General features: G+C 35.0%; 1 protein-coding gene across 10 annotated transcripts in view; it reads left to right on the forward strand.

Annotated features, from left to right (window-relative positions):
* LOC123683889 (leucine-rich repeat-containing protein 24-like) overlaps nt 1–26,943 on the forward strand; it is a 191,281-nt gene that overhangs the window by 82,851 nt on the left and 81,487 nt on the right. For 9 of the 10 annotated variants that reach the window (XM_045622883.1, XM_045622887.1, XM_045622889.1 and 6 more), the window contains one exon: nt 16,949–16,969. The exons of the other annotated variant lie outside the window; for it this stretch is intronic. The gene's annotated coding sequence lies outside the window, so the exon portion shown is untranslated. The remainder of the gene's footprint in view (nt 1–16,948; nt 16,970–26,943) is intronic. 10 annotated transcript variants of the gene reach the window in all.

A 26,943-nucleotide genomic window follows, 5' to 3' on the forward strand; every position in this document is an offset into this window, starting at 1 on the left:
CAGTGTGGATCAGTTTTGCAATATATAATATGAAGAGGAGTGGAGAATTTTATTTATTTTTCGCACACCAATGTTGCATTCAGGTGAACAAGCAGGGATGAATAATTAACACAATTTATAACAGAAGAAATCAGGAAGCACAACATATTTCCAGTTGAAAGCTATCCTTTGACCTTTTGATGAATATCAACCACACAATTCATTCGTTTTGAAGTGGAATACTTGACTGAAATGATTATGTTGTCCAAAACATCAAGCAATTTTGAAAGCCTGCTTGGTTCAAAATTAATCAGAATTATAATGGTGATAGCTTCAATTTGAATGAATATTTTATGGTAAACAGGAACCTGGAAATCGATAATTCCAAAAATATGGACTGCTGAACTAGAGCTGAGGTTATTATATTCGAGCGCTTCGAATATACAGGGTGTTCCAAAGTTGGAGGTACAAGTGAAAATGAGGTATTCCTTGATCAATTCTAAGAAAAACAGTCGTATAAACATGGGCCTGCTAACGCTTTGTTTTTGGTATATAGGGTGATTCTTGTAGTTAATTTTTTTTTGTGATACGACTTTACCGAATCTGCATGAATTTACACATCGGAAAAATCAGTACAAATTCAATTACTGCATATATTGGAATATCTATGCCAAATTTCAGTTACAAGAGCAGATGCTATGAGAAAAAAACTAGTAAAAACAAAAATGTAACACCCTATGTTTGAATTACGTAAACAAAGCATTTGCTATATTCATGGGACTTTTTGCCGAATATTATCTGAAGAATATTGGAATACTTTTTATAGATTAAATGGACATTTCCTATGATAGGGTAGTGGATATCAGTTGTAAAATCTTTGAAGTCTTTGACAAATTAGTTCAAAACTACGCTAGCTGGACGTTTTTCTTTCGGAAGTTTTAAAACTAGGATATTCACTCATTTGAATCAGGTAAACTGATGGTTCAAAACGAATTTTTGTTTAGGTAAACTATTTTTCTGACCGCATGTTGCTAATGTCAGCAATTGGGATGAATATTTTCTAAAAATACTCCATTCCATGCGGGTTGGGTAGTAATCGGTCATAAAAGCTGTTTGTTCAAAAACCATCCTTATCTTAGAAAATTTGCTTGGAAATATTTTAATAAAACAGTATTATGACTAAAATATGCATTTAAACTCAAAAAAACATCAAATATGCTTTGGAATATGCAGTTATTCAAATGCAGATTTATTCGAAGTCTATAATTGAAAGTTTGGACATAATGTATTTCTTAATATTCACAATTACAAGCCAATAAAAGAGTTTGTGTACAGAACACTTTTTCTGTAAGCTCCTCAAATCTTGTAAGGTTGCATTTCTTAGCAGACCCTGTACCTTCCACTCCTTCACAAACAAACCTTGAACGAGAAGACGTGCTTGCATTGAAAACATCGCATTACATAATCCGTATCAAATAATGGTAATGTTAACGTAGCTCTTTATATGCAGAAAACACGATAATGATTATATTGTGTCCTATATGCCAGCGACTGATAATGAGGTTTGAGTTAATTCAGCGTGCTCAATATAATATGCACGGACATTGCTTCTCCAATATTAAGTTTGAATTCATCCGCCATAATCGTTACGGATGAATGCATCATTGTCGATGCAATGCGCTCGCTATGTACGAGGGGTGTTCGGAAATTGTGGTTCTGAATTGAACGAGGTGTCCCAAAGTCGATGCTGACTGAAAGCATCTGGAGAACTTTAAGACTTGAAAAAATCTCTTCTCGAAATAATAGATATTAGAAAGCAAATCATAGGCAAGTTACAGGGCGTTTTTGGTTTCTGTTCAAGATATTTCAAAAATTTATCAGGTTTTCCAGTAATTATTATAGTTTTTATGATACTCATAACAGATAGATAGGAATTAAAGACTGATTCAGAGATATAAAGGAGGGTTGGTGTGTCTTAAATGGTACACCCTTTACACCCTTTATTTTTCAAGACAGCTTTTTAGCCGCAGATTCATCGAAAAAAATTTCTTTGAAAAATTCCTTTCAGTCTGCAAAAAAGCACCAATCACTGATGATCAGACCTGGAGAGTAAGCTGTGTGATCAAGGAATTGGTTCAATTTCATCATTGTGACAAGGAGCATTGCCTTGGTGAAAGGCGATCCAATAACCTTATGTAATATTCATTATTAATGATTTTATTGCTGTCAAAATAGTCAATGAACAATATACCACGCACGTCCCTAAATACATATATCATAACCTGCTTATGTTTGACATTTCGTTAGCTTCGGACGGCTCCCCACTCAGCTGAAGCTCTCTTTGACTCAAGAGTTTGGTGATAAATCATTCTTTCATCCACTGTTACCTGTCGACGCGAAAATAGTATATTGTGCAACTAGTGGGGAAAATCCAACGTTTCTCGCGAGTGTGGAAGTCTCAAACACACGAGCGAGAAAATTACTTTCTCCACATGTTGCACACTATACTTTTCCCACAACAGCACAAATTTCAATGTTTCAAGTAATGGACATAATTCAAATCAAAATGGCTTTCGTTGACAGTATGTGCTAATTTATTGCGTTTCCATAGAAACGACTCAAAAGCCCAATTTCATTGGTCCACCAAGCGAGGTGTGGGCAAAGTGCCGTGAGAATTAATATTTCCCACAGTATGAGCAATACATAGTTTTGAAATTCAGTAAGCTATGACGAATACGAAGAATATGCCACTTTTCCTACAACTGCTATGAAAAGTAGCGTATTCTTCATAGCTCACTCAATTTCAAAACTATGTATTGCTCGTACTGTGGGAAATATAATTTCTCACGGTACTTTGCCCACACCTCGCTTATAAAAACACAATAAATTAGCACATACTGTCAACAAAGGATGTTTTTTTTTAATCAAGTCCATCACTTGAATTTTTGAAATTTGTGCAGTTGTAGGAAAAGTATAGTGTGCAACATGTGGTGAAAGTCCTTTTCTCGCTCGTTTTTTTGCGGCAGTCGCTTTTCAGGCTCGTGCCACAAACTTCCACACTCGCGAGAAAAGTTGGACTTTCCTCACTTGTTGCACAGTATATTATTTCACAGCAGTTGTAGAAAAATGAATGTTCCGATTTTATTTGGTACTTTTCTAACAGATCAGAAAGCTATTCAGCGTTGAGCAGGCTGAGTATCTGGATTGGCGATCTCCATATCATACTTCACCCTTCGTGGAATTTTTCTCTATGCGTCAGTTTTTATTATCAGACAATCACCAGTGCTGAATCACATCGAATCGAAAAAACACACGCCATCATGCCGAAAAATTAACCAACATTCAATTTCTTCCATTTCCAACGTATCCTCCAATTAAATCAGTAATTTCCGGCGGAAGGAGTGTACAGATCCGACATCTCTCCAAGTTGCCTCGCCAGATGTTTGCCAAGACGAGAGAAGGAGGAGAACTCGAGGGAACTTCTCGAGTTACCTGAATCTCTGGACCGGGAGAATGAGGATACCACCCCTATTATGTAGATAATTGATTTAAATAAATGAATATTGGTATTGTCGGCATCGGGCGCCTGAAGCCAGCGAGATACGGCCGAAAAATCCTTCCGTCTCATTGTTGGCGTTCTCGAGGATTTTCTATGATCGGGTTTTCGGCCGATGTTGCCGTTTCTTTGGTTTTTACGGGAAACTGAGTTATTTTATCATTTTGTATTTATGTATTATTAATTAACCCTCTGCAGAAGGTTGTCATTTGATCGTCTCGAAATAAGAGAAAAAGTTAACGTAGCTCAATCATTTGACAGCAGTTTTCAATCCTTCTTCTTTACTCTTCTCAAGACTTTGAGACGTGTTATCTTGTTTCCCAGATTTATTGAGATTTGTCAACAAAATCCTAATTCCAGAGCATATTTCATTATTCCAGAGATTCTAGGATTACTATCAGTCAAAACATTGAAAGTAAGCAAACGTTAAATAATATCGATATTGTCAACGTCAGTTTATCTATAATTTTTAAATAGTTTGCTAACAAACCCTCCTTGACTCCTTACTTCCTTTTTTCTGTTGCCACAACGAGAATTTGGCTTATCGAAATATACATTCAGGTTCAGCGACGATGAATTTGATCTCAAATTTTTTTGCAGTTTATATTCTTTTTCATTATGGTACGCTTCACTGCGATGGTCTATCAGACGTTTATTGAAAACTGATCATAATTTTGTGCTGAAAATTTGAGCGATGGAGTTTTGATACTGATCTTTCTCCCTAAAATATTTTTAGATTTCTACAACTTCCGGTTTTACCGGAAACAGACTACCACTTTCTTATTTCAATTGGTACGCCCAGTATATTATTGCATCATTTGATAGTTTTTTTTATAACAATTTCAGGAATATGCCATATCTTGGTAAAAACTAAATGTTTCATGAGCTAATGGGATTCTTAGGAAAACATTTCTTCAAATATTTCTGCAGAAAACGTTATTTTCGATAAAAATCTTTTCAATTTTCGACTCTGCCAATACGTAGATTATAAGACTGTTTGCGATTTGGACCAAAAATCTACAGGGTAGTTATGGGAAGATCATGAACTTGGACAATTCAAATTCATCAAAACTAAAGATTTTCAAATTAGGTACAACTTATATTTTTTATTCATTCGGTCTATTCTACGTACAAAAAGACTCTATACTTAAAATGAAAACTTCAAGAGTTATCCAGGACGTACTTGAAATTGGAAAAAACCTCAATTTCTAATTGAGTGGAGTAGTCTGTGACTTCCAGAAAACACAGAAAGAGCTAAAATTCATTGTTTAGTTAACCAAATTCAATATATTTGTGGAAAGGTTTCAATGAAATTAAAATCAAACTTAATTTCTTCGAAGAAATTAACAGTAAATGACACTATTTCCTGATCCACCGTATACTTTATTTACCCATCTGCCAAGTGATCTTTCACCGTGAACGATCGAACTGGTAATAGGAATTTCAAGATGTACCTAAAATCAGTTTCATAAGAAATACACACAGAATTCGTAAATTAGTTTAATTCTGGAGATGTTGACAGTATCAATCGTAATTGATATTGATATCCCACAAAATATCTGAAAATGAATAAAATTCCACTGCTCAATTTTTTGTAAATCACTTATAATAAATCTATAAATTATACTTGATTTGGTTTATAAATTCGAAAAAGTTTCTTCACAATGCCCATTTGAAATTTCAGAAAATTTATTTTTAGGATGCTATATAACCTAAACGGTTTAATTTAGAGCGGTGATGCAATGAACACATTTGATTAGCATCATGGGTTCTAGAACTCCGTTCTGAATCGATTTACTGAATAATACCGTCTATGAATTCTTTTCTTCAATTTTTTTCAGTTCTCACAGATAAGCACTGATTTTGATAAATCAATTGAACAATTTCTAAACATTTGTATTTTTCTAAAAGTTTGTATTTTTCCATGGTCAAATGGCATAACCTACCGAAGTCAATTGACAAAAAAATGTCAATATGAAAAATAAGTGTTACTATTATGACCAATTTAATTCCTATTGGAAACTCCGATATTTCATCTTGCTAGAAACGTTCCAAAACCTGAACCGTGAGCAGGCTATGTAGGCCTACAAGTTCATAAATCACACCATTATTCAACTGGTAGACAATCAATAAAAGCACAATAATGAAAAAGTTTTTCATATAAATCTTCCTTTTTTGCTTTCGATCGATTCTCGAATAATGCGGCAACACCTCCGACTGACATCGAAATTTTCAATTCGAGGAATGTAAATTGGAAGAATGTCGGTAGTAAGCGGATTCACGAAAATAATTGATTGCTAGATCGCTAGGTTATCATCCATGCTCGTTGATTTCAGGGACTTTAGGCTTTCATCGCATACCGTAAAGTCTTCCCTCTCTCATTTTGAATTGTAATTGTTGGATAGGGGATGCTCAACTTTAAAACCTTCGTTCATTGAACAGATCGCTGATGTCTCTATGATTTCGTTATAATGTCTCTAATTTTTTAATTTTGAACCGGCAATAGTCTTAAACGCTAAGGTTCGACTCGTTGTTGAGCAATCCGTCCTCAAAACCGATTGTGTTCGTCCAGTCGGCCGTAAACATGATAACTCCTGAACGAAAAGAAATAGAATTTTGAAATTTTCAGAATAGGTTCATATTTTGAATGTTGCTGCTGAGTTATCTATTGCGCCATGTCCGACTAAGGATTTCGTAATTTTGTTTCTCTATTTCAGTATCATTACAGCATTGTTTTCAGTAATATTTTTCGTTTTGTGGTTGTCTACACGGACCTCCTATCCTATAAAATTTCAATATACCTCAATTGTCAATATAATATAATTTGGATATAGTGAAATGATTTGCAACATTATTCGCAATTTCTCTTAATTCTGGCGGTGTCAAATCGATTTTTTCAGACATAATTCACGAATTTTATGCGTATCTAATTATAAATCAATTATAAATTCGAAACGTAGGTACGATTCAAATTCAAATTCTGTAATCTGTTTTCGTAATAATCACACCAACTACCAAGATACAATACAAAAGTCACTAGGATGTATAATCTGAAGTTTTTATTGAATTTCAACAATTTTTTGGAATTTTTGGATTATTCGGACTCCAGTAAAAGAATTGGGCAATTTTCGACTAAAATTGCATGCAAATGAGCAACAGATATACAAACTTTTCTGCTAAAAAAAAATACGAATCTACAATAAAAAACAGGGGTACCCATTTGAAATTCCAAAGTTGACCCTCACAAGGGGGATATAAATGGTAGAGGTTCTGGCATAAGTGAACCCTCTCAAAAAAATCATCCGGCATACAACTTTGTGATATCCGAAGATGCAATTTTCGAAGAAAAGCAAAAGATTCCAACTTTACATCAGTTCTTTCCTCATTTTTTTATTCTTTTTAGTAAGGTCTCAAGTGAATTTCAATTGATGGCAAGGCAGCTGCTTTTTCGAAGATTATAGGTTAAGTTTTCGCCCGGAAATTTCCCGCAGTATACCTACGGCAGTAAAATCTAAAGTACCCACTTCGACATAAATTAAAGTTTACACCCCGAACGAAATTATGCTCGTTCAAATCGAGAATCCATACTAATAACAAAGAAAAGAATAGAGTGGAACGTTCCCGAGACCTTGTAACCAAGCGTATATTTCACAGCGATATGAAGATAACCATCTCGAACAAATAAGGCGCAAAACAAATACAGTTTTGATAAGAAAGCAAGCCCGTAAAATGAATATTCAAAACATGCAAAAACGCAGCGTCGAATCCGTAGAGTTGCTAACATCAGCTTCGAGGTTTGTGTACATAATTTATAAGGGAAAATAGTGAAGCAGTTGAATCGCGGTTTCTTTCCAGATTTTCCAAGGGCCACTGCGCCCAGATAAGTGCATTTCTCGGCAGATTCTGACAGCTCCTTTTTTATATAGTATAAACGGAAAGTTGGGAGTTAACCGTTCGTGTAAGAGTTCAAGAGGTTCATTCAAGTTCGAGATGGAGTTTCGAAGATGTTGAAAAATCGTTTTTTCTTCGAGTCGTACAAATGGTTAATCTACGGATTTTGAGGTTAGGTTAGGTTATGTCGCGTTGAGTTTGAGGAGCGTTCGCATTTTGAGGATCCCTTCGAATAATATTGTTTTGATTTCAATGTTTTTGAAAAATGTTATTCCGCATTTGAAATACAGTAAAACTTCGTTAAGACGCTGTTAACGGACCGGCGCAAAAAAAGTCTTACCCGGTATAGTAAAAAAAGTCAATATGCTCGAACAAAGAAAATAATTGCAAAATTTAATGGTAAAATTCACTAAAATGCATAATAATCGTACAGGAATGTGATAAATACTCACATGAAATATTTGTATGAACCTTTGAAGGGTTGGAGGTTCTTGGTAGCGTATGTGGAGAGTAAGTTGTCAATTCAGTTAATTTAAGATAGCACGTCTTCTGCATTTTTCAGGGTGAAAATAACTTTTTTAAACTCGTCCAATTTTTGCAAGCCATCAGCAGAAAATCATCGTCCTTTTCTCATTTTCTTCTCTCTCACTTCTCACCACAGGATCGGTGGTGGAGTTGGCGATCATCTCATCAATAGTGCAAGTGTTACTATAGTTACAAAAGCGTCATCTACTCGCAAGTGTTCCGGAAAATTTTCGAGAATTTCTTGAGTTTGTGTTGTTGTGTTGATGTGCTGTCAGTGCTATCTGTCACGCCCGAAAATCCTAATGTTGTCTTTCGATAACAGTGCTTTATAACAAGTAGGTCAGCTTCATCCCAAACAAAGTCTAAAGCATTAATTTTGGCTGAGATTTCCCCCTTCTTGTCTGTCAAATATCGCTTGACTAGTTTTTTCCTTTACTTTTGTTTGAACACTTTGATAACACCCTGATCTTAGGGCTAAAGTTTGGATTTGGTAAAAACAGTTTTTTGTTTCACTAGGCAGCAAAGTAGTAGATTGACTGCCGCGGCTGATTGTTCATAGCCGAGCGTAGCAAGGCTAGGAATTCAGCTAAGGCAGTTTTATTTTTCCTGTAGTGATGAATTGAAACGAAATTTGATAGGAATCGCAATTATTGGAATGAAAGGTTGCTATGGAGTGTATATGTCTATAATAATTATAGTTTGACAACTAATGAAACATCTGACAGTTTTTTGGAAAAAAATCGGATATATTTATATTATGGACAGTGATAGCTACTTAGGAGTACTAAAACTCTTCCAGAAATGAGGGAGGTGGCAAAAAATATTGATTGTAAGAAAATGTCGAATGCTTTATTATATTCGCATTGAGAATAATCATTGTCCTGCCTAGGCAGGAAAGTCGTTACTTTGCTGATAGATATGTGTCTGAAAAATCAATATTTTCTGTCAATCGGAGAAAAACTATTTTTATGTTCGTGACATGGATTTCTTTTAGAGAAACAGTTCAATAGAATAATAAATTTTCTTTTCTGCTTACTGAAAATAGCAACCAATTGCAAAATCTAGTTTCTAAACAGATCTGTCATCCAAGAACGAGCTTGAGATAAGTCATTACATTGAAGTGGTCACACATTTTTGAAAGAACGAGGAAACTCGACTTCTTCCCATGACAAGTTTTCTTTACCTTCTATCTGCGGTGAATCAGAGAATTTTACAGAGTACTATTTTACTGTATTAGCATAAGAAAATTCAAGAGACCGACGGAAAAGAGAGTATTATGCGGGAAAGCGTCTTGAACGGGAAAGTCTTATCGAAGTTTTACAGTATCGCACTTTTTATGAATGATTAGAGAAGCTTTAAAAAATCTATTGACCAAAGTTCAAGCGACCGAGTCTCTTAGCCATCCCTCCATGAAACTCCAACTACCCAACAGTCTTTCACAATTCAATCATCAACCAGGCCGAAAATTCAAAAGGCTGTTTACTTCCCCCTACCTCCTTTCCTACGCTAAAAATTCAAAACAAGCAGGATGATCATCGAGAAAACAACTGAAACCGAGATCCGCATTACTTTGTTCGGCTTTTACGACACTTTCAACTTTTAACAATAGGAAAACTTTGTTACGACCGTTTAATAATATCCCGCTGGAACTCGTGATCTATAGTCTTTCCGTTAAGCTGTTTGTAAAATGTACAAAGGAGCTGCTGCCGTATTAAGTTGGGACGTTGCTGCCGGGATGGGGCAAGTTGTTGGGTTTAACGACCCATCACAATGGAAGGTTATTATAATTCATTATTAAAACTCGGTTCGGAAATGCGGCGCAGTTTGCCGTCTTCGGTAATAATGCAGCGAATGATCTAATATTACGTCGTGGAATTTTATTCCGAGCATAATCTGGGGTTTGCTGAGGCTTATGCAATGACTCGCCTACTTAATAACAATTTTGTGTTGGAAAGTTGTTGAGAATTGGCTTGGGGAATTCGCGAGCGAACTGATTGGGAACTGCGAGAACTAGGTCAACTCGGATCGTTAGTTCGTTAGTTCTGACAACCGCTTGTTTTTCTAAATTTGGAGGGTCAGCGAACGGAGCTGTACAAAAAGTTGTTATTCTTACGATTAACTGCGAGAACTGTTACACCATAAATCTCACTTAGTTGACGAAGATCATTAGTTCTCTCAGCTCAACAGTTATTTTAACGTTCTAAATTTATCAAAAAGAAATTTCAGCATGTTCGGACAACCGCTTCTTTTTCTAAATTTGAAGAGTCAGCGAACAGAGCAGTCCGAAATGTTGTTATTCTCACGATAAACTGCGAGAACTGTGACACCATAAATCTCGGTTAGTTGACGAAGATCATTAGTTCTCTCAGCTCAGCAGTTTCAACGTTCTAATTTTGGGAAGTTCATGGAAAAGCAAGGTCAGCAGGTTAGATCTTTAATCAGGGAACTACAAGCACTAGGTCAACTCGGATCGTTAGTTTGTTAGCTCTGTCAGGGCAACCGCTTCTTTTTCTAGATTTGGAGGGTCAGCGAACGGAGCGGTTGTTATTCTCACTATTAACTGCGAGAACTGTGACATCATAAATCTCACTTAATCGACAAAGATCGTTAGTTCTCTCAGCTAAACAGCTTTCACGTTCTAATTATTTGATAGTTTTTGGAAGAACAAGTTCAACGGAATAGATATCTTATCGGAGAACTACGAGAACTAGGTGAACATAGTTAACTCAGATCGTTAGTTCATTAGCTCTCTTAGGACAAAGGCTTCTTTGTTAGTTTGGATAATCAGCGAATAAACTCGTACAAAATGTTAATTTCACTGATGAACTGTGAGAACCTTGACACTCTTAGTCTCACTTAGTTGACAAGGATCGTTAGTTCTCACAGCTCAACAGTTTTAAACTCCTAATTTTGGGTTGTTTTTCAAGGAGCAAGTTTAATGGGATTATCTTACGTCGATGAACTACGACCACTAGGCCAACTAACAAAGATCATTGGTTCATTAGCTTTCTCAGGTCAATGGCTCTTTCGTTCTAAGATTGTTTAGTTAGTGAATTTGTCCAGAAGTGTGAATCTCGCTGACAAACTTAGAGGACTAGGCTATCTTGAATCCCTTTCTTGGTTTAGAAAAAATCGTTAGTTCTATGAGCTCGCCAAGTTCTTCATTTCAAGATTGAGTGATAACAGAAGTAGTTAAATGAAATAGGTATCCGAGTACGTTTCCTAGTTGTTTATTGTTCTCAATATCGTGAATGATATTGAACCGATTTTGTTTTGATTTCCATACGGTCGTTGCCTGAACAGGAAGCTTTATAATTTCGTCATGACGTATTTTTTGTGTGTGTTTGGTGTGAAGTCTCCAAAAGGCTAAACGTTGGCTCAGAACTAAATGATGTTTCGAGAAAAAATGTCATCTCTTTCCGATAAACTCATGAAGCTGAATATTCATGTGACTCATTTTTGTGGTAGCTCTATATATTGACACAAAATTTAAATTTGATGTGACAAATAATTTCCGAGCTATTGAACCTTTTGGAAAAAATTTCCTTGTGAAACGATCCTGATCTCAGGAACGATCGCGCTATAAAATCCATCAAGAAAATTGTGCATTTCGTTCGATACAAACAATTATCGGTAAACCTGATATAAACTTGAAATAAATTTTTTCGGCAACCGTCCGGGAAGTGCTCACTTTCCGGACGCTTTTTCTCTGAGAAAGTAGCATTTCCCGGCCTAGTCCGGAAAGTACGTACTTCCCGGACTAGGCCGGAAAAGAATCATAGAATCCATAGCAACCGAGATAACGGCTGACAGTTCATATGAAATTAGTTGTCAAAAATTTGCATGTTTTTTTATCGCAATCGCAATAAAATATGGAAAGCAGCAGCGATAGTGTTATTTTACATGGTTGCCGAAAAAATATTGTACGCAACACGCCCGAAAATGGTTTTTTTGGACTCACAGACTTCCAGGACTCGCTTACGCTCGTCCTGGAATTTTGTCTATTCGTCCAAAAAAACCCTATTTTCCGGACTTGTTACGTAAATTACTATTTCATTTCTCGCAATTTTCGCCGAATGCTGATAAACTTCCTCCCGCACACTAGACGAAACTCCCTAAAACGTCAACTGGGGTAAAATTGCTGCGAGGCGGCCTAATCCCGGCGGTGGCGCGTTTTGTTCTCTTTTTCGCGAGAAAATTGGCCGATGTGTTCGTCCGAAGCGACATGGCATGGCCCCGGGTAATTATTCTGCCCGACGTCGCATGTAACTTCGGGAAAATCCATCTTATCGTCTCGTAAGCTCATTCGTTCGTGCCATTTTCGGACAGCTTGAGCAGATTTAGCGTCTTCGGCGAATCTGCAGCGTTGCCGGATTGCAGTTTACAGAAATTTATTTTGTCGAAATTGAAACGGAGGGGTAAAACTAAAAGTGAATTATCTAATATACAGGGTGTATTCGAACACCGAAAAATCTAACGGCTGAGTTTCTGATGAAAATTAAGGTGGATATTTGGAGATTTTCGAAGAACCTCCTTACACCCCTTTAATAACAAAAATTGTCTCTCTTTTTTATTTTCCATTTTTATTTAGAAATTCAGCTGAAGATACGAAACTTAAATATTATTTTTCAATAAAACTCCACATTTCGAAATTTTTTAGGGCCTGAAGTATGCTTAGAAGGGGTTGAAATAGTGAACCCCTTAATATTTTTCTAATAATTTTTGTTTGGATGAAGGGGGATGGGAGGGTGTGTTAACATGAAATTTGTCTATTCTTTATTTACATTTTACACGCAAAATTTCAACTAGGTCGGATCCGAAATTCTACACGGAAATTTAAAACTTACAGAATCTCAATCTGATTGGATTTTTATCATGAAGCAATTGGGTATTTTTTTCGATATTCTTATTCTTAATGTCCATTACAGCATTTTGCCGACAAGGTTAGTATTCTGTGTCAAGGTTTGTGGATCGAAAAAATAAGTTATATTAAAATTTAATTTCATAGCTCCTTAAATATGAAAAATAAGATGGAAATTATTTGTGAATCGACCCTTATTGCCAAGGAAAAATTTACAATCACAAAATGGCATCTCACTAAAAGATTTACCTTTTTCGTCATATTCCACAAATAAATATCATACTTAACGAAATATACAGTTGTACTGATTTATGTTGGCCACTCTGTATGAGGCATTAAAAAATTGAGTTTATTCAAATCCATAGTTATTTATCGCAAAGTAAAATAAAATTTTTCGAATAATGTCTTCACTCTTAGATGCATAGAACATTGTAATAGGTAAATAAAGATACTTACGTTTTCTGAAACCTCATAATTCAAAATATTATAGTATTATTTAACATAATCATTGGAATTTATGGAATTTCACAGAACAAAAATAAAAAGGTTTCATTCATTGATCAATTATAATAATTCAATAATTGATTATTGTTTAGATTCAATTATTCAACTAGCTTCGAAGTTATTGACATCCTTTAGTACAGTGACTAATTCTTTCCAGGTCTAACTGAAGGATAGATCTCCTGTTGGAAAAGGGGAAATGGCAACACTGTCCTATATTTGGGGGTGGCGGTCACCAGCGCTCTTTTTCTTTATTTGCCCACTCCTGGAAAGTGGTGTTTTGGGTAGGAAAAAGAGATGCGTTGAGGGTGAATTGAAACAGAAAAAAATTACTTCAGTTAATCAACGTTTTTACTTGGAAAATCTGTCTGACAGTGATGTTCTGGAACATTCACTCGGGATTTTCTTCCAACTAGACAAATTTCAGGTTTATTCAACAGTCAACACTTATGAAAGTATAAATTTAGATATATGTATGTTATTAAATTTTAGAAATTATATCGCCTCGTTTTCAAAATATTTGTTTTAGAAGGACTTTTTTTGAGGTATGACATATTTTCTGCTTAGGAAATTGCTGACAAATTTAATCCACATAGACAGTTTTATATTTCAGAAGAAATTTCATATGATGAGTGGGCAGATTAAATTTCAATCTCCTTAATGAATTAATTTCTACGAAAAGGATATCGATAACTTCTCATTACCCGTAAACAAAATGCAATTCGTTCATGTGCTGATAGCTCTTTTCATGTTGCAATACAAAGTTCTCATGAATAGTTTTGCACCTTGGCCAAGACCTTGGAAATTCCATTCAATAGCACGCTAATTTCAACAAACAACGTTTTAATTAATTCAGTTTTATAAATACACACTACCATTGAAATTGGGTTACGTTCGTTTTGAAATTTATTGTTAACGATTGATGTGGTTTTGTTTTGAATAATCGATTCAATAGGTACGGTTTGTGAATGCTAAAACCAGTTTCATGTATGTTTATAGTCTGCAATTATTTTATGATTGATCAAAGATATAATTGATTCTCATTTTTTTCGACTCTGCAAATACTATAGTAATATAGAAACACCAGGGCCGGCGCGAGTAATTTTGGCGCTCCTGCTGAAAAAGCAGCGATAACAACATGCATGATCCTCTTAATAACCAACTAATCCCTCCAAAAAAGCAAAGAATTTTCTTTTTCCGATGAAGAATCTTTCAGTTGTGTGTAGAAAAATGTAATTTTAGTTAATGTAGAATATTAAAATGTTTTGATATATTATAATAATACACCAAGTGTTTCCAAGGTTATTTGAATCAAATAAAACAGCAAAACGAAAATATAAATATACATAAGCCTAAAATATCGTAAAAAAATCCGACTTCCACATAACTGCGTATACGATCGACGAATTATTACCTTCCACACCTCAAGATACAAAGGGCGGTAGGGGATGGAAAGTTTCAGTATTGCTACGAAAACTAATGCGCGCCACTCACGAAGCGTTTCTTCCAGCGTTTGGTAGCTAGCGTCGAAGAGATTCCAGTCGGGCAGTCAAGTTCATACTCTGATTTACAGTCGTACGGCCGTGTCCCGAGCTGTCTGACTGGAATCTCATCGACGCTAGCTACCAAACGCTGGAAGAAACGCTTCGTGAGTGGCGGGCATAATTAGTATTACAAAAATGTGTTCCTCTGAAAATATTTGGCATTTAAAAGTAACTATTTTGGAATACAAAATCGTAAGAATTTTCCCTAACTTGAATGTGTAAACATCGGCTTCCAAATAATTCGAAAACGAAAGTAGTGTTGATTTTTGTCTTTGTGAAATATATATCTACTTAATCCTTCTTTCCATGAGGGTTATAGAGAATTCTGTTCAAATTGGTTGGGCTGCCATGTGTTATTTATTGTACAGGCAGCTTAGTAAAGGCGGTTTGGAGATTTTTTTATTGCAGGAAATGTTGACAGATGCAGCGGAGCGGAACAACATCATGTTGGTTTTAAATCTTAAGAATCAAAGATGAAATTTAAAAAGATGGTCAGCAAACAGGGCCGAGTTGCCGCCTCCCAAATAAAGGCGCCTGAAACGGTCCCTTCACTGATTCACCCCTAACGCCTGCCCTGGGAAACACTATCATAGAGTGGTCAATTAACCAAAAAAAATGGTTTAAATGAAGACAATAGTCTTTATTGACAAATTTTTTGAATTCTATCGAACTATTGAGTGATGCTCATTAGGTCCATGGTTATTTTTACTTCGAAGTCATTTTCCTTCACAAAAAAGTAATGAAAAAAAAATGAAATCACATTAAGTTTTTACTACAGCAATCTGTTTTAAGCTAGAATTCCTCTTATTTGGATCTCGATTAATATTAGGTTCAGGAAAAATTTTGAGGATCCAAGATTGTCGAGAATTTAATGTTCTACAACTTTGAAGATGAACGTTTTGGTCGAAAAGTACTCAGTTCAGAATTTATGAGCAAAAAACTGAAAAAAGGCCGAAATTGTTGAGGTTCTTCGGCCCACCTCAAGTTAGCACAGGGTCCTCGAGTTGAATAAATTGACAGAATCATCCCACAGCGCCCCCGAAATACCTATAAGAGTTTCATCAAGTTCGGAATTTTTCCTGCAGACACCATTTTTTTTTGCTTTGTCTACTTGACTAACTTGAGCTCGATTATTGGTGACGATTGTGTATATTCGCGTAGTATATGCCAATTTGAACGTTATAAACGTTAAAAAGAAGATCAACAATACTTTTCAGCGGTTTCTCTGAATGTTGAATTTCCGGTACATTATTCCTGAAAGATAACTAAAACATTCGTTTTCAAACTACACGAATAGATCAATAAGCAGAATCTCATTTAGTATTTGTACTCATTATTCAAATCCCATTTCTGCCGAACTTTTTTAATATAGGATCATTAATCATCCTCTATTTACGCTCGACCTTTATCTATTTCTACGACTCACTCCTATATTTACCCTGCACTCCACTCCAGCCAATTTCTACATGATTCAGAACCCTATCTCGTGTACTAGATTCGGTATTTTATCACCTTATATGTGTTACTACGTCAGAGACCACACATAGGAGACCTTGTCTTGTGTAAACTGTTATCCATTTCGAAGAAATAGAGCTTTGTCAGACGAAATTTTATGTGTCAGCTTTACTCATCTCCCAAGGACCTTCAAGGATTCACATAATGGAAACTATTGATTCGGTTATCGTTTAAAAAAAAATCGTTTTATCTTAATGCTGTTTTGCTTTCGTATTTTATCGTGTCTTTGGTTCAAGTGCAAATATTGTACTGACGATTGAAAACCCTATTTTCCTTAATGTTCAGTGATGAATGAATGCGTTGTTAGAAGAAAATAGCAAACATCGTTAACATTCGAGAACTGCTGGAGACAATAATATGCATTTGTCTGAAGCATAAAAGATAAATACTATCGTTCACTGAAAGTGATTGTCAATATCGGAATAATAAATATCGTTCTTTGTGAATAGCAGTTTATGGTTTCACATTATGAATATTCTATGGTTAGTCTATTTCATTTCAAATATTCTAATAATATTCTTTGTTTTGATAATGAGTATTTCAAGTTTAACTGATTGTGTTTTTTCTCTGTTTCAGATCGACATTTTCTAACGAATGGTGAGTATTATAGGTCTTAATATGGATTGTTTTATTGGCATACCTATCTTCTGAGGCTTCCACGTCACTCGATTTGTACTAGGCCTGGCGCACAGACGGCATCCCAAGTGTCATATCAATTCAAAATATTCGTGTCGAAATTTCGAAACAAACAGTCTTAATCGAGATATTGAAGATGCGTCGTCGAAGAACTGAAGATACTGAACGCTCTAGTCTCCCGAATTATGTTATCTCAGGAAACGTCAAAACAGTCCATGAAATAGTTTTTAAGTGATTTTGACGTCGAAGACCAGCACTAGCGGTGGAGGAGAAAAGGTTTTCGAAGATGCAGAATTGGAGGTATCACTTGATTAAGACTCGTGTCAAACGCAACAAAAATTGGCAGGATCATCGGATGTGACGCAACAAGTCATTTCAAAACGCCTGAAAGTCATCGGAATGGTTCAGAAATAAGGAAATTGGGTCCTGTACGAGTTGAAGCCGATATTTATTGAACGGCATTTGTTTGCTTGTAAACAGCTGCTTGCAAGGCAAAGACGGAAGAGATTTCTGCGTCGCATTATGACTGGAAACAAAACATAGGTTCATTACGATAATCCCAAACGCATAAAATCATGGGATATCCCGGCCATGCTTCCAAGTCGATGGCCAAATCGAATATTCGGGGTTCCAATGTCATGCCCAGTATTTGGTGGCACCAGCTCGGTTTATTATGACTTATGAGAGATATGATAATAGTTATTTATAATACAAGTGCAGAAGGCATTGGTATTCTTCCACGAGTTCAAAATTCAAAAACGAGCCACGAAGTGGCGAGTTTTGGAATGAACGAGTGGTAGAATGAGCCTTCTGTACGAGTATTATACATTATTTTCTCTAATTCATTGCATTTTCATTGAAATTAATGAAATATTTCCATAAATATAATTTGGTGATTTTTGCATTGAAAAATGTTGTATGGCAGAACTGGCAAATTGATGAATTGACAGATAAAGCCGTGGCGGAAAGTTCGGAGTACCAACATAGAATAATAAAATATAACCATGAAAACTGTGCGTTTCTGATATATTCTCGCACGATTTTGTTCTACAAGATGTGGAAGAATGAACGGAATAACCACAGAATTGGAGAAAGTGATTTTCTAAAACAAGTTGCAGAATGGGCTACTATTCCAATACGAACGCAAGAGTGTTGGAATTGCCTTCTGCAACGAGTATATATTTTCTCTAATTTTATGGTTATTCCATTCATTCTTCCACATCTTGTAGAACAAAATCGTGCGACAATTTATCAGAAACGCACAGTTGACATGGTTACATTTCATTATAAAATGTTGGTATTCCGAACTTTCCGCCACGGCTTCATCTGTCAATTCATCAATTTGCCTTAAAGAAATCAGTTCTGCCAACCAACATTTTTTAATGCAACAATCACTAAATGATGTTTATGGAAATATTTCATTAATTTCAATAAGAATGCAATGAATTATAAAAAATAATGTATAATACTCGTACAGAAGGCTCATTCTACCACTCGTTCATGCAAAAACTTGCCACTTCGTGGCTCGTTTTTGAATTTTGAACTCGTGGAAGAATATCAATGCCTTCTGCACTTGATTATAAATAACTTTTCTCTATTTCAGTCAAGTTTCGTGAAATATTGTCGAATTTCAATGGAAAATTCAGCAGTTGGTATGACTGTTACGAAAATTGACAGATTACGGAATTTGAATATGAATCGTTTCGAATTTTGAAATAATTTACAATTACGCATTAAATTCGTGAATTATGTCTGACGAAATCGATTTAACACCACCAGCATTAAGAGTATTCGCGAATAATGTTGAAAACCATTCACTATATCCAAATAATATTATATTGACAATTATTGACGTTTGTTGCAGTTTGATAAGATTGGAAGTCAGTATAGACAACCACAAAACGAAATATATCTGAAAACAATACTGTAATGAGTTCATTACATCACTGTTTTTAGAACTGTAATGAACTCATTACGATACTGAAATAGAGAAATGGATAATCAGTTTTTTACAACTGAGCCTCGAATTTCGGAAAAAACGGTGGAAGCAAAGTTGTACGCCTATGTACAGTGCATCCCATTTTGGGTGAGACAGCCAGGTTTCTCGCTTGTTATAGATAGATAGAGCCTTTCGGTTTTCACGTTCCTATCCTACTTTTTCGTGAAACTCAAGTTGGTCTAATCAGATTTTGCATAACTGTTTTCGTTCAAGAGATACAGGGTGATTTTGGAAATTGATACTTTTCGGACCCCTCCTTTATCTCCGAAGTTAGTAGAAATAATGCTGAGGTAAAAACTACATCTGAATCAGAATTCTGCGTAGAATCCAGTGGCGTACTCAATTTTTTTCGGGGTATGGTGTTGAAGATTCAACACAAACTCATGTTTTTTTTTATGGAACACCATGTGTATCATTACTTCGTTGAATTCGTTATTTTTTTCCCTTCAAAATGATATATGACACTATGTAGGTAGGATGTTCAGGAATGTTGAAAAAACACTAAAACATCAAATAATGATGATTTTTTCTAATGGGCAATGGATTTCCCATAGAAAAGAAGAATCAATAATGATAACAATAATTTATAGCGATGACAGCTAGATCAGATTGGTTTTTTCCCTCCAATGCCTACTTGATAAAACAATGCTCCCAAATGCATAGTAGCCATAATAACAACAAGGATGTTTGTGTCATCATGACCTACTACTTTTAAAAATCGAAAGTAATAATCCTCTTATTGGAACATAGAAAATTCATGGCCCATTTACATGAAATCATCATTATTTGACGTTTTAGTGTTTTTTTAACATTTCTGAACATCCTACCTACATAGTATCATATATCATTCTAAAGGGAAAAAAATAACGAATTCAACGAAGTAATGATTTATAGGGTGTTCCATTAAAAAAAATATAGGTTTGTGTTTAATCTTCAAAACCATACCCCGAAAAAAAATATTAAGTACGCCACTGGATTCTACGCAGAATTCTGATTCAGACGTAGTTTTTACCTCAGCATTATTTCTAATAACTTCGGAGATAAAGAAGGGGTCCAAAAAGTATCAATTTCCAAAATCACCCTGTATCTTTTGAACGGAAACAGTTATGCAGAATCTGATCAGACCAACTTGAGTTTCACGAAAAAGTAGGATAGGAACGTGAAAACCGCAAGGCTCTATCTTAAATAACAAGCGAGAAACCTGCCTGTCTCACCCAAAATGGGATGCACTGTACTTCAATTTATAACAATTTTGTTTGTTTTCTCAGTAGCCTATATAAAGTCTAAATAAACAAACGAAACTTTGGCTTAGTCCAAATTGGTCGCTCCTAATCATGTAATTTGAACATCAACATGTTTACCCAAGGACTTGAAAACACCGAATCCATATAATCTGACTATTTTTTTTTCCTTACGGTCAACTACCGAGTTCGTCAGTCCGGAAAAACAGAACAAAGACTCCCTAATCCCTAAGTCGTCGATTCCGGGAACTGTTGCTCGGTCCCCCCATTCTTTCAAACAGGCCGCCCCAACCCTCAGAAAGAAAAGCCGTCGTGGAGGATTCAAGAATCGATTTTGCGTCAAAGGAGGCCGATCCAAACGAGGGCCGAATAGATCGTTTTTCCTCCGACGAGTCTTCTACTGCCTCTTTTTCCTACAGCTTTTTTCATTAGCGCCCCCCTAATTGACAAATTGATTGAGATTTTTCTGGCCCTCGTCGTTGCCGTGATTGAGCGCTCCAAAGTTGGGAGTCGAGGATGCACCTTAGTGGGGTGGGGGGGGAGGTGTGGCGCAGGGTTCTACTCGGGGCCAATTAATTAGATGTTTAGCCGATGTTAATCTGATTGATGAGCGCGGCGTTGTTAGCTAAATGAGTCGTAAGGTATTAATGCTCGATGATGTGGGAAAATGGGAAAAATATCCTATGGAAATTAATCATTCGAAAATACGGTCATTGGTAGTTGATTACTTTTCGGCGTGTAAATATTATTACGTGACTGATTCGTGTAGATATTGAGAGATTGTGTTTGTAGAAGAAACACGTATCGCGTATGTCGATCTTTCATCTTTCTTATCTTGAGAGAGTTTATTTTGGAGGTATGCAATAGTAATATGTTGAAAATTCAGTATGCCACAAAAAATATCTTGATATAAGGTTAAATAACTAAATCTGAGATTCATTTTTTCGAATACGAACTGGAAGGATAAATGTGGTTGTTCAGTCCTCGTGATTTCCCTTTTGGAATATACATACAGAGTGATTCACCGGGATGGCCTATTAGGCGTTTATGGAAATCTAACCATAATTTTGAGCTGAAATATTGCATATTGGGGTTTGGGACAATGATCTTTCTCCCTAAAATATTTTCAGATCTCTACAACTTCCGGTTATACCGAAAACAGTCAAACAGATTACTACCTCCTTATTTTAAATGGTAAAGTATTGCATCTTTAGATTAGCCTTTTTGGTGACAATTTCGGCAATATGCCTTATGAAATTCTTATGGAAAAAATGCTGACACATTTTTCTTGAAATTTCGGCAGAAAAGCTTTTTTCGGAAATTTGTTTTTATTCGATCCTGCAAATACGTAGTATAATAAGACTGTTTGCAAAAATGAACATGGTGTTCATATGAAGATCATGAACTTGGACAACTCCAATTCATCAAAACTCAAGATTTTCAAATTAGAACCTATATTTTTTATTATTTCAGTCGATTCTACGGACAAAAATAGTGGAGGTTACCTAAGCAAACCCTATACCTAAAATTAATAGTTTGATAGTTATCGAAGAAAGTTAAATGAAGAAAAACCGCAATTCCTCACTGTGTGGAGTGATCTGAGACTTCCGAAAAATACAGAAAGAAACTAAAATTCGATGTTTGGGTAACTAAATTTTACATTTCATGAATCATAATTAATTTTTCGTTGGGATTGTTGAGAAATCCATAAACGCATCCAATTTTCAATTACGAATAATTCATCACAATTCTTGAAATGTCAGATTTAGTTATGGAAAAATCGAATGTTAGTTTCTTTCTGTGTTCTCCGGAAGTCACACACAGTTATAATCGAATCCCGGCTAGGTCATGGATGTTGTATATGTCTGGTGATGGGTTATAGAAATTCGAAAAGAGTCTTATAGAAAAATGAAATATTCGTTGTGTGGATGGTTAAGCCTAGCACATGTAAAGGAAAAAAAAAACACAGTTATAAATTGCGGTATTTCCTCATTTAAAGTTTTTCGTCGATAACTCTGAAAGTATTCATTTTAGGTATAGGGTTTTCTACAAAAACCCTCACTATTTTTGTGCGTAGAATCGATTGAAATGATAAAAAATATAGGTTTCAATTTGAAAATCTTGAATTTTGAAGAATTTGAGTTGTCCAAGTTCATAAACATCCTGTTCATTTTAGGTCCAAACCAAAACGCAAACAGTATTATGATAATACGTATTTGCAGAATCGAGAAAAGCTTTTTCTGCCGAAATATTCAAAAAAATGTGAGTCCTCATCGCCACCATTTTTTTTATAAATATTCCATTTACTCATGAACCATTGAGTTTTTATCAAAGTACGACATATTGCCGGTGTTGTCAAAAAAACTATCTAATGATGCAATAATGTACATAGTGTTGTAAAGATCTGAAACTATTTCAGGGAGAAAAATCATTGTCTCAAACCCCAATGTGCAAATTTTCAGCTCACAATTAGATTAGTTTTCCATAAACGTCTAATAGGCCGTCCCGGTGAATCCCTGTCAATCTCTGGCATCATTTAGCGATTCTCTGATCCCTTCTACAAGTAATGAAAATCCTTCAACTCAAGGGAGAAAAATCAGTATCGATTCCCAACAACAACCAAGATTCGAATCTTTTAAATACTCACTAACCTAATATGTTAACGCTTTTGAAATGTATTCATTTTCACTAGTGGATTAGTGCTTGAAAACGAAGATTGGTTAGAGCCGTTCAAGATGAATTCAGCGATCTACAAAAGGAGGATACGTACAGAAAAGAGATATTTATTTTATCATCGCCGTTTGAATGAATTACATTCAACCCCCAAAATACAGTTCCCTGCTTCTTTCTCGTATAGTGGTAGAGTAGCTGCTTTCCCCAAAAATTCCATATGAAAAGCTTCAATACTTTCCTTGGTTTTTTCATTCGACCCTTTATGACCCGTATATTAAAATCTAAGTGTTCCATTGTTTCTCGAATGCTATACAACATTGTTCCCTTAGGGAAGAAGGATTAATGGTCCTTATTCCCTCTACTCCAATCACGTTTCTCAGATTGATAATATCATGGAAACAACATGAACTTACTCAACTATGTCACTGTCAATGACAAATGTGTGACAAATGTTTGCTTATTGGGTTGGATGTAACTGAGAAAAGGGTTTACTTGTTAACGTTCAGCAATTGTGCAACCACCTGCAGCAACAATCTACCTTGATCTTGATATCATTTTGAATTTACTAGTCAAAGGTTTTCTAATAGGAATGATACTATTTAAAAAGGTAACAATATTGTGTACATTATTTTTTGACATTTATTATGTCATTTGTATTCTGTAGGTTGTGCCATTTAATTATGGAGAGATACACGTTTCAACGACGTTCAGTAATGGAAGAATTGATGGACGACATTATTCAATTAATCAACTCACTATTCATCATATTGTAGACAAATTTGAAAAGTCCACTAACTGAATAATTAATTATGAATTGTTCTTGAATTCCTTCTAGTAATCATAAATGAGCACTATGATTAGATTGAATAATTTAACGTTTTTTTCATGTTGTTGAAGCGTGTATTTTTCAATAATTAAATGACATAATCTACTGAACACAAATTAAATAATAATGTCGGAAAATAATGCACAATATCACTTTTATGATCATTTTGAATAATACAATTCCTATCAGAAACTCATTAACTTATTAACAATTTATTGTTAGGTTATTTGACATCAAATACACATACGTTGATTTGACAAACATTTGTTATCAAATTTGCGAAAAGGCACTAAAAACTCGAATAATCCACACCTTTCATCAAAAAAATTGTTATGAAAAACGAATTCAATGGGCAGAAATTAAGTTGACGTCAATTTGTGGAAAACGCGTGTCTTTTTAGCATTCCCATTCCTTTGCGCCAAATGTTTTGCTGCAGATTTCATTAATTTTTTTCAAGAATATACTTATGCTAGTTATATTAAGAGTTTGAACAGATTCATTCTCCTTGAAAGGTATTCTAAAACTTGAGATATTCAAAACAACTTTAAATTATATACTTGAGCAGATTGCTATAGTGCAAATTCCATGAATCAATGTCATTTTCACAATGAAAAACTATATTAAATAATAAGTTCATGAATCTCCATTGAAATGATCGTATTTGACAGACTGTCACTTATTTATATAGTAGGGACATTTCAATAACAATAGCGTTTTGGCTCTCTATTTGAATTTATGAAAAATATTTGAGCGAATTGATAATATCTACCCTTCTGGGACTCAAGAAATATCACTGAGTTTTTTTATACAATTTGCGTATTTTGTCAGCCTATCATTCTCAATCTGAAAGTAATAAATGAGTCGCAGATAAGATAGATTATACAATTCGCAGTAATGGCTCTTATTGACCATATTCACCGTCCCCATATTGTTGTGCGATAATACAAACTACCCAGTGTTCCCTACGGAGAAATATTGAGTTGACTAGAAAAATTCCACAATATAAAGTTTATAAGTGTGGTTTATGTGTAAATCTCGGAGTACCTTTTCTGGCTGCTACGCCACATATGCTTGTTTGGGACAATATTTCGCAAAAACTTCACCTTTTGGAAATAAAAACATCAGTTAAAGGTGGTTTTATAAACAAATTAACTGTGGCCGAGTGCATAAATGAAGGCTTCGCTCCATTTTTGGAAATAGTGAGTGGAAGAATAATGTCTATGACTGATAGTAAACTCAATATTTCTCCGTTGGGAACACTGGGTAGTTGGTATTGTCGCACCAATATTATCCTTGATTAGTCCCTCAGAGCAATAAACATAGATAGAGGGAGCATGTTTTTTTCAGGAAGCAAATATTTTGTCCCCAACATGAACTATCAAATTCGACAAAAAGCGCGCGGAAATGAAAACATATCAGTGATACAATATTTCACTCAATTCGCGAGTTTCTCCACAAAGAACGCACTTCTTATGTCCCATAGTGAATCAACGTTTCATATTAACTCAATATGTATTGAAATAAATACCCAAATATATCAGAAATTCAGAAAACAAACTTCAAGCGCGCCAAACGACGTGAAACAACCGATGACACTAGGAGAATAAAAGTTGTCAAAACCTTGAATTTCAGAAGGCAGATCCAGGAAATAAATAATATTCTGCTTATTATAAATTCGACAATTAGGAAAAATATCGAATTCCAAATATTCAAATTTGCATATTTAATCGGGAATCACTGAAATAAAAATATTTCATCCAATATAATACACATTCATAACGATATAGAGAAATTCTGGATTTGAAAATATGTATATCACAAACCGACAACGTAATTTAACATGTAAAAATTGCGTATACTCCCTCTATCTATGTTTATTACTCTATGGTTCGTCCCTATTCCTCGGAAATAATCATTATCATTATCTATCATATTAATTCCTCACAATTCTAAATTTATAAAACTGAAAATTTCAAAGAATTTAGAACATTCAATTTGAAAGCATTATTACTGAAAATAAAGAAGAAAATAAAAAAGGATGAGGCAAGAGCGTGAGCGATCAAACCCCACAATGCGGAGGTAGAAAAACCGATATTGAGCCGTTCGCTTGAAAGGTATTTCCTGTTTCGTCTGGAACATCAGAATCCAATTCGATGCAGAATTCTGCGTTAATCCAGGTCCCTGTTTCTCGCCGATATGGAAGGAAACTGTACAGATTCCGCTTCTGGCTATCCGTAGGTTGAAGTTCGCCGAATTGCCTTTCTTGACCTTCTAGATGAGATCCCGAAACCCAAACACAGATTCATCTGGACCACGATTAAGGGGAGCTCAATTGTGTGTTTGCTCAACCTGAACCACCCTTGGAGTTCGACCTTCGATCCTATATTTCTCGAAGTTTAATAAAGGGTTCGCAAAAGATTGTTTCTGGTTTATTATTTTCAATTTGAAGGAAATTGATCAATCAGCTGAAATGTATTCAGATAGAAATTAATTGACAGGGAATGGGTACACTGCGAGAATTATTCATTTAATATTATCGAAAATTCATTTTATGTAATTGAAAATTCATTTATTGGCCATATGGACAAATATTTATTTGAATTTCCACCAATAATCATTATTCAGTGTCACCCTGAATCAATTTACGAATATTCATTCAATAACGCTGGTAAAAAACCGTTTGCCAAACTATAGGCCTATCTGGATTTGTGCACCATACTCTTTTAGAGATCGTATTGAGAGTATCGGGGATTGAACCCTAGTCATCTCCCTCAAGAAAAGTTTAAGGACACATCTCTATGTGTCCTTAAACTTTTCCATAGATTTTCAGCATTTGATAGAATGTTATTTATCTATTGGATCGCTATAATTATATGTTAAGTTGTTAATTATTCATAATGAATTGTGGAAGTCTAGTAACTGGTCATTCATTAATAGCAATTGTTCGTTAACTACCAGTTGACAATGAATTTATGTTTTATGTGGAGATAACGTTAGTTCATATTATGAATTATTGATCACCGAAGCATTAAATATTTTTAAATACTTTGTGAACAAATATTTTATTTATAAGATGGATTCAGTCCTTACTTGGCGGAAATTCATTTTAAATAAAATAAAACAAAATAATTTCCAATAGATTATTCAATTGTTGCTAACAATCAAATAATTCAGGGGAAATTATTTTGTTTTATTT

This window comes from Harmonia axyridis, chromosome 7 (assembly GCF_914767665.1).
Source record: "Harmonia axyridis chromosome 7, icHarAxyr1.1, whole genome shotgun sequence".
In the NCBI taxonomy this organism is placed as follows: domain Eukaryota; kingdom Metazoa; phylum Arthropoda; class Insecta; order Coleoptera; family Coccinellidae; genus Harmonia; species Harmonia axyridis.